The 12,361-nt window shown below is 31.7% G+C and overlaps 1 long non-coding RNA gene across 3 annotated transcripts; it reads left to right on the top strand.

The window, feature by feature from the left end:
• Window positions 1–2,951: 2,951 nt before the first annotated feature.
• On the top strand, window positions 2,952–8,493 carry LOC148208049 (uncharacterized). 3 transcript variants are annotated; one of them, XR_015788700.1, is made up of 5 exons: window positions 2,952–3,200; window positions 3,281–3,458; window positions 6,214–6,392; window positions 7,485–7,765; window positions 8,318–8,493. It is a non-coding gene; the product is annotated as an uncharacterized LOC148208049 (long non-coding RNA). The 3 variants fall into 3 exon arrangements; XR_015788701.1 differs by lacking the exon at window positions 3,281–3,458; XR_015788699.1 differs by having other exon boundaries at window positions 3,281–6,392.
• The last annotated feature ends 3,868 nt before the right edge of the window (window positions 8,494–12,361 follow it).

Raw genomic sequence — 12,361 nt, 5'->3', positions numbered from 1 at the left:
TTTGAATTTGTTGTGCTATAATATCATATCAATAGTTGACAATGAGATGAATAGTTAATGTCTATTATAAATCTTTCTAAAGTCAATTTTATTTTCAACTTGGGATTCTTAATCGGATATGACGAATAATTACTTTATCAAAAACTCTTGGGAGATTGCGTGTATTTCTTTTTTAATCAATACTCATCTAAGAAAAACAGGCTTAGCTTAAGTGCACTGTCATGGGCGCGCGGACCAAAGAAAGCTCAATCGAAAGAACAAGTTTATGGCTTCAAATCTTTTGGCAGAAATGAATCAGAGGAGAAGAAGGAAATTTGGGACTGAAGAAGGATAATATTCGGATTTTTTTTTTTAAATGATGAAAATCTTTTGTAATATCAAATGCGGGGAGTGGAAATCCAAATGTCAGGGAAGGATAATGTTGGCCCGAAAACACACAAGTCTCTTGGTTTTTGGAAAATTAAAACACGAGGTTTGATTAGATGACACGTTCAATTCGATAGTACTATCGTTCCGTGTAAAAAGAGATGTCCAATTAAAATAATAATAATAATAAATTTTTTATAAATTTTTTAACGAAATAAGCTCTTGACCAAATAATTATTTTTTCTAAAAGCTTAGAAGTTTTGGAATTAAAATATAATAAACTCATAATTGAAAATTAAAAAGAAATGAACATGAGATTTAAATCAAAATAATAAATAAATGGGCCATGTCATTGGAATGGGTGGCGGTACAGGTCACACGCTTGGCCCAAATGAGCCTATCACGCGGCCTCCTCCAAAGATTTGTTTTTTGAGCTTAATGGGCCTATCATCCGGCCTCTTCTAAAAAATTCCACATCATCACATTTTTTCAAATAAGTCTAGAATACTTTGGACTAATGATGCATTAATAAAGACCCTTTGATATATCCCTATTAAATAATCCAAATATAATTATTGTTTAATTTGTTATCCATATATGAATTAATTATTAAATTAATTCCAATAATCTCCCACTACTCAGGATTTCCTTTTATTTTGCCCTTTCTTTTTCAAACCATTAAAAGTGTCTTACTAGTTACTAAATACTAAATAGCCTTTGAAATAAAGAAATAATATTCAAAATTAAGAAAACAATGCTGCAACCTTTCCATAGGGAGAAAATCCTAGACAACTTTTTGGAGAGACATTGCTGCTTTCTCTTACTTCGACATAATTCAAAAAGTATATATAAAATATTTATGATTCGGGAGAAAAACTTTATTATAAAAAGTTCTCTATCCTACCCCTTTTATTGTTGGTCATTAAAGCAACGTAAGAATAGTGTGGACCTTATTGAATAAAATAATATATTACTTAATGATGTGTCAAAATGTGAATGGAAGGAGTAGGTACTACTGTAGTACTAGAAAGTTTCCCATGATATCAATTTTTGTCTAATTTATTTGCTAAAGTATTAGAATTGAAATATTATATATATATATATATATAAAGTTGGAAAGTAATTAAATTTTGCCCCATCTTATGAAAATTTATAGCTCGTCTATCTATCATTGCTCAATGCACACTAATCATGTAATATGTAAGCAAAGGTTAAGAGTTCAAGGGCTCCAATTTTCAATCCTTTGTTGAATTATAGTTAAAAATTCTATTGGAGTCTGATTTCAAGTTGATCAATTGTATGGAAGAATAAAATTTTGGGTAATTATACATTAAATTTTGAAATACAAAACCCCCAAAACTCTTAGTATAATCATTTGAACGATTACTACTAGAAAATTGGGTTTTCGTGACGCTCATGAATAGTAAAATACTGTTCAAAATAAAAATATGTGTCACGAAAGGTAAAAAATGCATTTTTGGACGAAAAAAACAGAGATTTCCAAATATTTGACCTTTCGTGATGTTTTTTAACCGTCACAAAACGGTGGTCAAAAAGTTGGTTTTTCATGACAATTAAAAAACGTCACGAAAGATTGATGCGCGTTTTTGGCGGGAAATGACGGAGTGTTCCGAATTTTTGACTTTTTGTGACGTTTTTCTAACCGTCACGAAATGATCGTCAAAAAGTTGGTTTTTCGTGACGTTTAAAAACTGTCACGAAAGGTTGAGGTGCGTTTTTGGTGGGAAATGACGGAGTGTTCCGAATTTTTTACTTTTCGTGACGTTTTTCTAACTGTCACGAAATGGTAGTCAAAAAGTTGGTTTTTCGTGACGTTTAAAAAATATAGTGAAAAATAGATTAAAAAAAATAATTAATTAACTTAAAATATTTGAAGCTAATTTGATGGAATATATTTTTTTAGGCATTGTTAGAATTTAAGTTAACAAAACTTAAAAACCTAAAATTTAGGTGGTAGAAATTCTCTAAATTTTGAATCCCATTAAAAATAAATATTATTTTTGTATTTCTATTTCATTTTAAAAGAAAACATATTTAGGAATGAGTCAATTTCCATTATTTTATATTATTTTTTCACCCTAAATGTAACGACTCGTGTTTGCGTTAGTTTGCTTTTAAGATTTAATTTGTGTTTTTGGATTTTCCCGTCGGATTTTCCCCTAAGCCGATAATTTAAATCTTTTGATTTTCTAAATTTAGGGTTCTATTTTTGGGTAAGTTAGGATTTAATTAGAATTTAAGTTTAATTTTATTGGACCAAGATAAATTAAGTTAGCGAATTTTAATCAAGATAATTTTACAAAGAGAATTTCATAGATTTTTTTTTCTTCCATCGAAAAAGATTTAATTAATGCTTATAATTTCAATACGAAGGATTGAAATTTGAAATTACAAATCTTGGAAAAATGAAAATACAAATTATTTTTTTCAAATTTAATTACAAAGTATAGAAAAAGAATAGAGAAAAAGAAGTAAATTAACTTAAAGATTTTGGTAAATACGTGGGGATGGTGCTTTAAAAATAATCCCCAAATTCATTTCTCTCTCTCATTCATTCCCACCCCCCAAATCGATTTTTCATAGCCATCGCCCAAGCACAGTCACTCCTCGCCGTTCGTCTGTTCGTAGCCCTACACTGTTGCCGCCATCCATCGTCCACCGTCCATGGCTGCTGCTTTTCGCCCTCCACCATTCTTCCTCATTCGCGCCCACCCTCCAAATCAACTTTCCTCTCCCTATTATCGTCATTCCTGGTTCGTTGTTCGCCATCCGCCGTCTGTGGCTGCCGCTCCTTGCCGTCAGTCGCTCGTGAAGTAAATATTTTCTTTAAACATTGTTCATCCTCCTTTCGTACTTGAAACCGGATTGGTTAATTTCTTATGCTTCTCTCTAGGGTTTGAGTGAGAAATAGGAAGGGGAAATTTTGTTGGATTTGAAATTACATATACGTGGGGTAGGGGATTCGGAGGAAGTCCAGTTGTTTCACTAGTTTGTAGACTCCGACTCTCTCCTTCTCTGGCTCACCGATGGACCCGGTTGCTCTGCTTTTTCTAAACTTGCGTTTGAAATTGGTAATTATTCATTTCATCATAAATATTTTATTTGATTGTTTGGTGCTTTGTCCCATTGCATTTAGTTTCTATTTAGTTTCATCAACAAATTTCTATCTCCATTTGACTCTTTCGTGCTTTGCCCCATTAATTGATTGACAATTTTGATTGCAATGATCTTTGTATTGCATGTATTTAAAGGTCTATATTTAAAAAAGAGTTATACAATGCTACCCAACTCTTCAGATTTTGACACAACTCTCGAGATTTTGATATAGGGGAGTTGAGACTCTAAAGAGGGAGAGACAAAAACTTTTTCTTTTTTTAAACACATTTGAAAATCTCCAAAATGGCAATTAGTAGGCAAGTTTTGTCCTTGAGAAGATTAGTTTTTAACTTCTTCATGGTATCTCATCCATTGTTAGACTAACTTTTATGGTTCAAAATAATCCTTTGTGTACCTGCTTCACAAAATGGAAACAAGTGCACAAAAAGGTAATTGATGTGGACTTTTGATTCATCATGTTAAAGTCTTTTACTTTGAAGATTTAATTGATGACTATAATTTAGTAATTATGAAACATATTTGCATTGGTTTGAGACCGTAAACTGTAATTTATTGGTGAGCCTATTAATTGTATGCATAGTGTAGGTGTGATAGTTAGTTTTTCACTGCTAACTTGGAATCTAGAGATACCCATATTTTTAACTATTATACAAATCTTCCTATTTAAACTCTTCCTATTTCTTCCAGCTTGCTTAATTAATTTTATTTTATTTTCTTTCCTAAATAAGAAGTTCGGTGGTTAATTAAAGACTTGAGAAGCTGTCGAGATGTGTCCCTATTTAAATTCATAGTTAATTTTGTGTGAGAAAATTCAAAAAAATTGTGCAGCTTTGGATAATAATGCAATGGTTCTTGAGAAGATCTCAAGCCTGGAAATTTTAACCAAGTTCACATGTGCTTCAATTTTTTAAGAACGTACGAATTCTTTTTATTAACATGGTTTTCATTAAACTGGATTAATCACTATTCCTAATTTTTTTTTAATGTTACAGAAAATAACTTGTGACTTGTTTGAGGTTTGTTTTTAAGTTATTTTGATCAATCTTGAGCTGAATCTTCTTCACTTCGTGGTGCATTCCGGCTTTCATTGTTGCTTGTATTTAAGGTACGTTGTGAACTAATTTGTATTGGTTGTTGATTTGATTAATTGTTGCTATAAATATGAAATATTCAATGAAACCTAACTTCTTTATGGTTGGTGCGTCGATAAGTGACTTATTAGTTTATTTGTTATATAAGTAAAGTTGTTACGTTAGTGTGTTGGATTTAATTAGTTGTTCTTTTGTTATGAGTATGATGCCTTTTTGGAATTGTAGAAAGTTTTGCCTTAAATTTCGTTTCGATATGATTGATTGATCTTAAAAACTATGCTTGTTTTTTAGTATGATTTTAGTTTGATTTTTATTATAATTATTGCTATATTTTCTTTTCGGGTTTTTCTAATTTGGCTACTATGAAACTTTTCCAAGTATAATAGAATTCATAAAGAAGAGACATGAAGCTTTTAGCTAGGTTTATTTTGAGAAATACTTATTTGTTTCTTGTTTTTATTTATCTTTTGCTTGCTTGTTTCGTGTAGCTGTTCAATAGTTCTTCAAATTATTTCCATACGTTTTTTAATGATTTCATGTGAAACGTGATTTTTGATCACCTTGTTCTATATGTTGGAAGAAGAGGTTTGTGTGTCTTCTTTGTTCTTCCTCATTTCTTTCCCTTTTTCATTCCCTCAGTTGTGGGAGTTAGGCTAAAAGGCATATGCATGTTTCTATTTTATATTGTAATTTTGAGTTAATGGTTTGAGAGTAATTTAAACATATCGGGATTTTTATGTGGGATTAAAACTTGAGAACTATATATATGTCACTCCGTAATGTATGTATATATATATCCATGCCATGTATTTCTTATTTTGGTTAACACTTAGCATAAAAATATGACAATTGTATCCATACCCTCTCTTTGCATTTTGCTCTTTCACTCATTTGTGATATGTCACGGATCCCTCTGGCTTCTTTTTACTTTTTTTTTCCAACTCTACTTTCCCTTTTCTTTTTCCATAACATTGCCTTTTCTTTTTCCATAACATTGCCTTTTAATGAAACACTTCTTCTGGTTTAAGAATTTTAGATGATGATGATTGTTTTATATAGTAATTGCTTCTCTATTGTGATTTCAGCATCATATTTGAACTAAAAAACTCTTGTATGCTCTAACTTATCTTAAATTAATTGTTGTCATAAATATATAGCATAAAATGATGTTGGCTAATGATCAGTGAGAATTGGAAAGTTTTATTACTTGAAATTTGTGTTGGTTTTGTGTTTGTTGAACTAATAATAATGGTTGACTCTTGTTCTGCTTGATTTGCAATGCCTCAGACTTTTGAATTAAGAAAATGCAGACACCCTTATTCAATTATAGATCGAAAAATGGTTGACGCCAACATTAAAGGTTTGGAGAGACACAGTTAGCTTAGTACAAGGAGCAAATATAAATTCTATTCAAGTAACATGGGAATATGGTAATTTGTAAATTTAGTGAAAGCTTTGTTCGTTTTCAGGGAAGCAAAGCTCATAAATTTGAAAGCAATGTGTTTTCTAGCACAAGATTTGAATTTAGTGAAAGCTTTGTTCATATTGGAGGCACCTACTTTGCGTTTTTTCCCTTTACTTTTCTATATAACTTAACTTGATGTCTGTTGTTTTGCAGCTTGGTGTCTTTCTGAACTAGAGAGTTTTGGACCTTAAAGTTTTCCAGCTTTGGACTCGTCGTCTAGTTGTATCGGCTAGTCTTCTTAGAATCTTTGGTCGTGAAGTTGTTGAGCTTCCTATAGTTGCCACTGGTAGAAAACATCAGGGCTGACCACCGTGCTTTTCGTCAATCTTTGGGTACTATCCCTTTCTATCTTTCCTTAATTAACCATATAGGGTTTGACATTTAGTTTATGTTGGTACATTTATGAAAGTATTTTGTTGTGTTGGGAGATATGGTAAAATTGTTTAATGATGTAGAAACTTGTTGGCTATCCTAAGTTTGTCAGTGGATTTGAGAATGAACTGTTGCATGGTTGTTGTGTGGAGAGTGTATCATGAGTTTGTAAGAACGATGTATATAACCTTGTTGGCTATGCTAAGTATGTTAGTGAGTTTTAGTTGGGATCTGCTTCTGCTAGAAACCGAAATCGTTCGATGTTGCGATTTCTTTGTTTGAGTTTAAAGCGTGCTATATTGACATTTTTTTACTTCTTTTCTTGATTAATGATGCGGTCTTGGTAATAAACGTTTGGAATTTAATATTTACAAGTTGTGTTTTTTATGCTACGCACGTCTTATTGATCTTCTGTCGTCAACATTTTAGTAGTGAAATGGATAAGTCATAGATGAAGAAAAATAGATTGTCCAAAGAGTATGAAGTGGGAGTTCAAACATTCATTGAATTTGGGTTGAGTCATGTCAATGGTTCTAATTCCATCCGATGTCCTTGTTTGAAGTGTGGGAATCTGATGGTGATGATATATATCAATACTTTTTGTTTAATTTATATAGACAGATGCATCTAAAACTGATACGAATTTATGCACTATTATAAAGGCTTTAAGTGAACGGAATAGAGAATTGCGGGGAATGCATGTGTACAACCACAGGTTGTCACGAAAGGGGTACGCGAATCTATCAGAAGAATTGGAGTGGGCCGAGTTTGTTGGGTCCTACCTTACTTTTTCATAAGATGTGTATTTACTTTTTTTGGCCGACCATGAACTCATGTTGCATATAATATTCTTTTTTGCTTGCACATTGTTGGATTTCATGGTTGATGTATTAGTAGCAACACTTTTGTCTCGCTTATTTTTTGGAATGCTGGCCACCTTATACTTTCATGACGAAGAGAAAAACTTTGGTGTGAGTTGTTAACTATATCACTGTTTATTCATTTGAAGGTGTAGTACTTAGAGTAATCTGAATATTTAAATTTTCTGGTAGGACTACTTCGTCAGACACACTACTTTGACGTATCTATTTTGTCAGACAATAAATTTTTGGTTGGCTTCGTAGCTCAACGCATATGCGGTACTGTATTATTTAAAACTTTGTTTGGATGTTATTGTTTATGTCAAGTTTTTTAGAAAGCTCATTTTCCTAAGTTGCTTATTATTGGTTTATATGACATGAGCAATCTTCGCACTAGAAATGCTTGTCGAACTGCGTTCGGGTGAGCTGAAGCATGTTGTGCCCGTTTCATTCAAAGTTCCATTATAACAAAAGTAAGCTATTTTAAGCTTTTCGTCATCATTCATACTATAGCATTTGAATATTAAATACTTATGAATCGAACTTGTTATATGCTGGGACTATAGCTATATTATTGAGTACGTTTACAAGAAATACTGAATATTGATTATAGACGAGGAATGTATGTTTACAATCTCTCTGCTATATTAGCTAGTTTGTGTTATATTGTTTAAGTTTATTTTGTGCTATGCTGCTGAAGGATATAGAATAAGTGTTCGGTTATTTTTGTTATTGTAACCTCTTCAGTTATGTTGGAACTTTGTTTGATCATTTTGTTGGTTATCATATCATATTGATACTTTCCTTACAGGATGATTGTACTGATATTTTGTGCTATATAATTTAAGGATGTAGAAAAAGTGTAGGCATGTCGTTTATTTGAATCGCGCTTCTTCTGTTTGGTCGTTATGTTGGTTGTTTTATTATATTATCGAATAAGTTGATAAGGAAGACTATGAATGTTGATGAGTAGGTTGGTTTTTGTTTAATCATTTATCTAACTTGGGTATTGTTTTTTTCATTAGGTCTTTCTTAACCCAAAGATGTCGACAATTAGAAATGCAACTAATTGGTGGCTGAGCATCGTTGTTGGGGTTGGTGTGTAAAGAACAAGTTTAATTCTGTAATTATGTAATTTGTGTTTGAGAATACTAATACATTCTAAATTAATATATTAGCTTCCTTGTTCATGTTTAATATATTTCAACTTTGTTATGGTAAATTAATATATTTGCGTGTTCGAACGACAATTTAACAATATGATATTTATACTCCTCGACATCTACAATCAAAATTAAATACGTATTCAGTGACCCTCTTTTTATCGTCACAAAATGAAATCATTAGTGACGTTTTTAAATCGTCACCAAAATATTTTTTAGGACGATTATCAAACGTCACGATATTCACTTTTCGTGACGTGTAAACACCGTCACGAAATACAATTTTCGTGACGGTGCTTCACGTGACCTCTCCTACCCTTTTTAAGGTCTTTCCGTGACATTCTATAATCGTCACGAAATCATTTTACATGACGATTTATGAACGTCGTGGAAGTCCATGTCTTTCGTGACGCTAATTAACCGTCACGTGTGCTAATTTTGGTGACGTTTTTTAAACGTCTCGTATACCTTTCGTGATGGACGTATACGTGACGCCAATAAAAACGTCACGAAAGATTTTTGTGACTCCAAAAAAACGTCACGGTAGACCGAATTTCTAGTAGTGGATATTAACACATGTCTCTAACTAAGAGGTCATGAATTCTCGATTCCCTATTTTCTATTGTTCTACTTACAAAAATCATTGGCAAAGATACATACAATATAGATTTAAATTTCTTTATATATTAGATAAAAAAAATTGCAAAACTTTTCTAATTACATTTCTAAACTTGGAATGGTGCATTTCTTTAGTATCTGTCGGTAAGCTAATTTCCACTGACATGATAATCTAGTCAACAAAATTTCGATCACATATATTTTGGAATAAGTTGAACAAATTACAAAGGAATGAAATTAACAAATGCAATTACAACATCCTCGGAAAAAATACAGTTACAACTTAACTAGATTTGAGATGGGATTATAACTAATTAAGATATAATTGTTAGTTTTGTGGAATTCATTAAACTACCTGCCAAATCACATTATTTCATCTAAATATTTTATCCAATAAAAGCGTCGTCACATTGGCATTCAATTAATACAAAATGCAAATATTTAATTAAATATGAGTTTCCTTTTTGTGTTTAATTGAAGAGTGTAAACTTGGACAGTTTTATCGAATTGGAAATACCCAATGTTAATATCATATCAATAGTCATGGAATTCCATCTTATAATCAATCGACAATGAGATGAGTAGTTTATAATGTCTATTATAAATCCTTCTAAAGTCCATTTTCTTTTCAACGTGAGATTCTTAACCAGATATGAAGAACAATTACTCTATCAAACAACTTTTTAGGGATCGTGTGTATTTTTTTTAACCAATACTCATTTAAGAAAAAGAGGAACGTCCACATTAAACAAAATTCATTCAAGTTTCATATATTTTTATGTTTATCGAGGGCCGATTTGTGATTAGATTATAACTTATTTTAATCTTTACTAAATAGGTAAAAAAAGAAATGAATCAACTCAATTTATTTTCGTCTAAGGTTAATATACACACACCTTTTATTATATACTTTGGGTTCTCACAAAAGCATACATACATATAGAAACTAAATCCTAGCTAGTTATTGAAAAGGACGTATTTAAATATTCATTTTATGGTCAATAAATTAACTAATCATTGACGTTTGATTTTTGGTGCTTTTTTAATCAGGAAATTATAAAATTGATTAATGCTTTCCTTAAAGCCATGCATGCAAACCCTTCTCTCATGGAAGAATACTACTCTTTTAAGTGACTCTCTTCATGAGTTTTTTTGGTTTAATCTTCATTTCCCAATGTTTCTTAACCAAATTTTTTAAAGAAAGAAAGGAAACAGTACTGTTTTTTTTTTTTAATCCTTGAATTTTCTTAAATTTTGGAATAGGATTCTGAAAACATTATTTAAAGTAGATTTCCCAATTAAAGAAAATCTTTAACTAGATATCTTTTTTTGTTGTAGACAGAAACTAAGTCTTAATTCTTACTTTGACAGAAAACTAATCCCTTTGAGATCAGAGAGAGTCAATAATATGGAAATTTTCAAATTACCACAAATTATGAAGAGAGAGAGGAGAGAATTCTTGAAAGTAAGAGATATAGAGAGATTCGATTGATTAGGAAATCTTTTATTCAGAATTATTCATTGAACTGAAATTAGTTCTAAATTATAACCAGTAAGAGATCGAGAAAAATTATGGAAGTTTCTACACACTATACTTCAAAGTAGTAGTAGTAAACAAAAGGGTATATTAAACCCTAAGAGAGAGAAAGGGTTACACAAAAGTAGCCTTTAAAACTACCAATTCCCTAACATCTCTTCTTAATACCTAACTTTGTAGTATTATATATATGTGTGTATTAGGGTTATGCCCTAAACCCAAACTCAAATAATGCAGCAGTTACGCCGCGGGCGCAACGTCGACTCCATCATCGTCATCGTCGTCATCGTCTCCTCCATTTTCCCAGTAAATCGAACAGCGGACCGCTCGTCCGTCGCTACCGGAGCAGAAGCCGCCGGGGGAGCCAGAAGCAGCCATTTTTAGGGCAACCACCATTTTGCAAGAGAAAGAAGGAGAGGACAAACAAAAATTGGAGATGACTGAGGAATTAAGAAGAGAGGGAGAGAAGGAGGTATTTATAGGGTTTTTTTTTTTTTTTTTAGATATGTTGAAGGGCAGATAGATTCTAATTGTGGGTGGTGGAGAAGTGTATCTTTTTTTTATTTAATTTTTTTTTTAATTTTGAAGAGAGAGAGAGATAGAGGAATTGGAATTGAGGTGAGTGGTGAGTATTCTTTCTGTCGAAGAAGACAGAGGATTGAGGAGTGCATATGGAGGGTGGCTGTATTACACAATTCTACACGTGGAATCGGCAGTCCATGCACACTCCTTGCCCCTACTGTCTCGTGTGCCTCTTTTTAGTTTTTACACCTTGGATACACACACACATATATATATATTTTGTTTTTCATATCAAAGAAAAATAAAATAAAATAAAAGTTGATACTCCGCGTTTCTACTTTGTTATCTCTGTGTCAATTTTTTTGTCTCTCTACTTTCAAATATCTCTCGTTTCGTTTTTGTATTTATACGGTGGTTAAATCTCTTACGAGTGTTATCTTTTATAGATAATGTAATTAGTGAAAGTTTGATCTCCAACCTGTATATTCGTTGAATTCAAAGAAAATTTATAAATGGAAAATTGTATTAATTTAGTTGAAAATTTTACTTAGATTTGTGGGTATTTTAGATATATATACGTTACATGTATGTAATGGTTAACCAAAGTGACATGGAATTACTAATTTCTAATGGTTAATTTCCATCTAAATTAACAACATTTTACTTGGGAGAATTTGTGGAGTAGCATTCAGTTTTTGTTAGATTTTTAAAACGTGGCCGTTTTGTGTATTGTATATTCAAATTCTTGATTGACTAATACATCTGAAGCTGTCAATTAAATGTCAATATATTGAAGGTCAATTAAGGATGGGGCCAACATGAAGGAGGGGCCAAATTGTCCCTCCCTTAATTTGCCGCAACCCAAAAAAATGTTTATAAATTAAATATTCGAGTTCTTTTAATTTTCTCTCAGATTTTAAAAAAATTAAAAACCATCTATATATATATATATATATATATTAGTGTGAAAAATTCGGTCTCATTCTTCAAAAAAATTTCTAGCTCCACCCCTGATTCAGATGAAGGATTTTAAATTTGACTAATTTTTAGGCAGTCTTCATAGTTTAATATGATATTCTTTTTCCATTCTAATTCTACATTTTAGTATAAGATCAAGTCTCCTTGTGCACAAGAAAATGCAATAAAACCCGACCTGGTCAAGGTCGAATTCGGAAGCTAACTGACTTTACGCGCTGCAGTGTGACCAGTACAAGAAGACAAACTCTCCG

This window comes from Momordica charantia (genome assembly GCF_013281855.1).
Source record: "Momordica charantia cultivar OHB3-1 chromosome 11 unlocalized genomic scaffold, Mcharantia_2.0 BLBB01000011.1, whole genome shotgun sequence".
NCBI classification, from domain to species: domain Eukaryota; kingdom Viridiplantae; phylum Streptophyta; class Magnoliopsida; order Cucurbitales; family Cucurbitaceae; genus Momordica; species Momordica charantia.
Note: the sequence above shows the minus strand (reverse complement) of the source record. Positions and strands in the feature narration are given on the sequence as shown.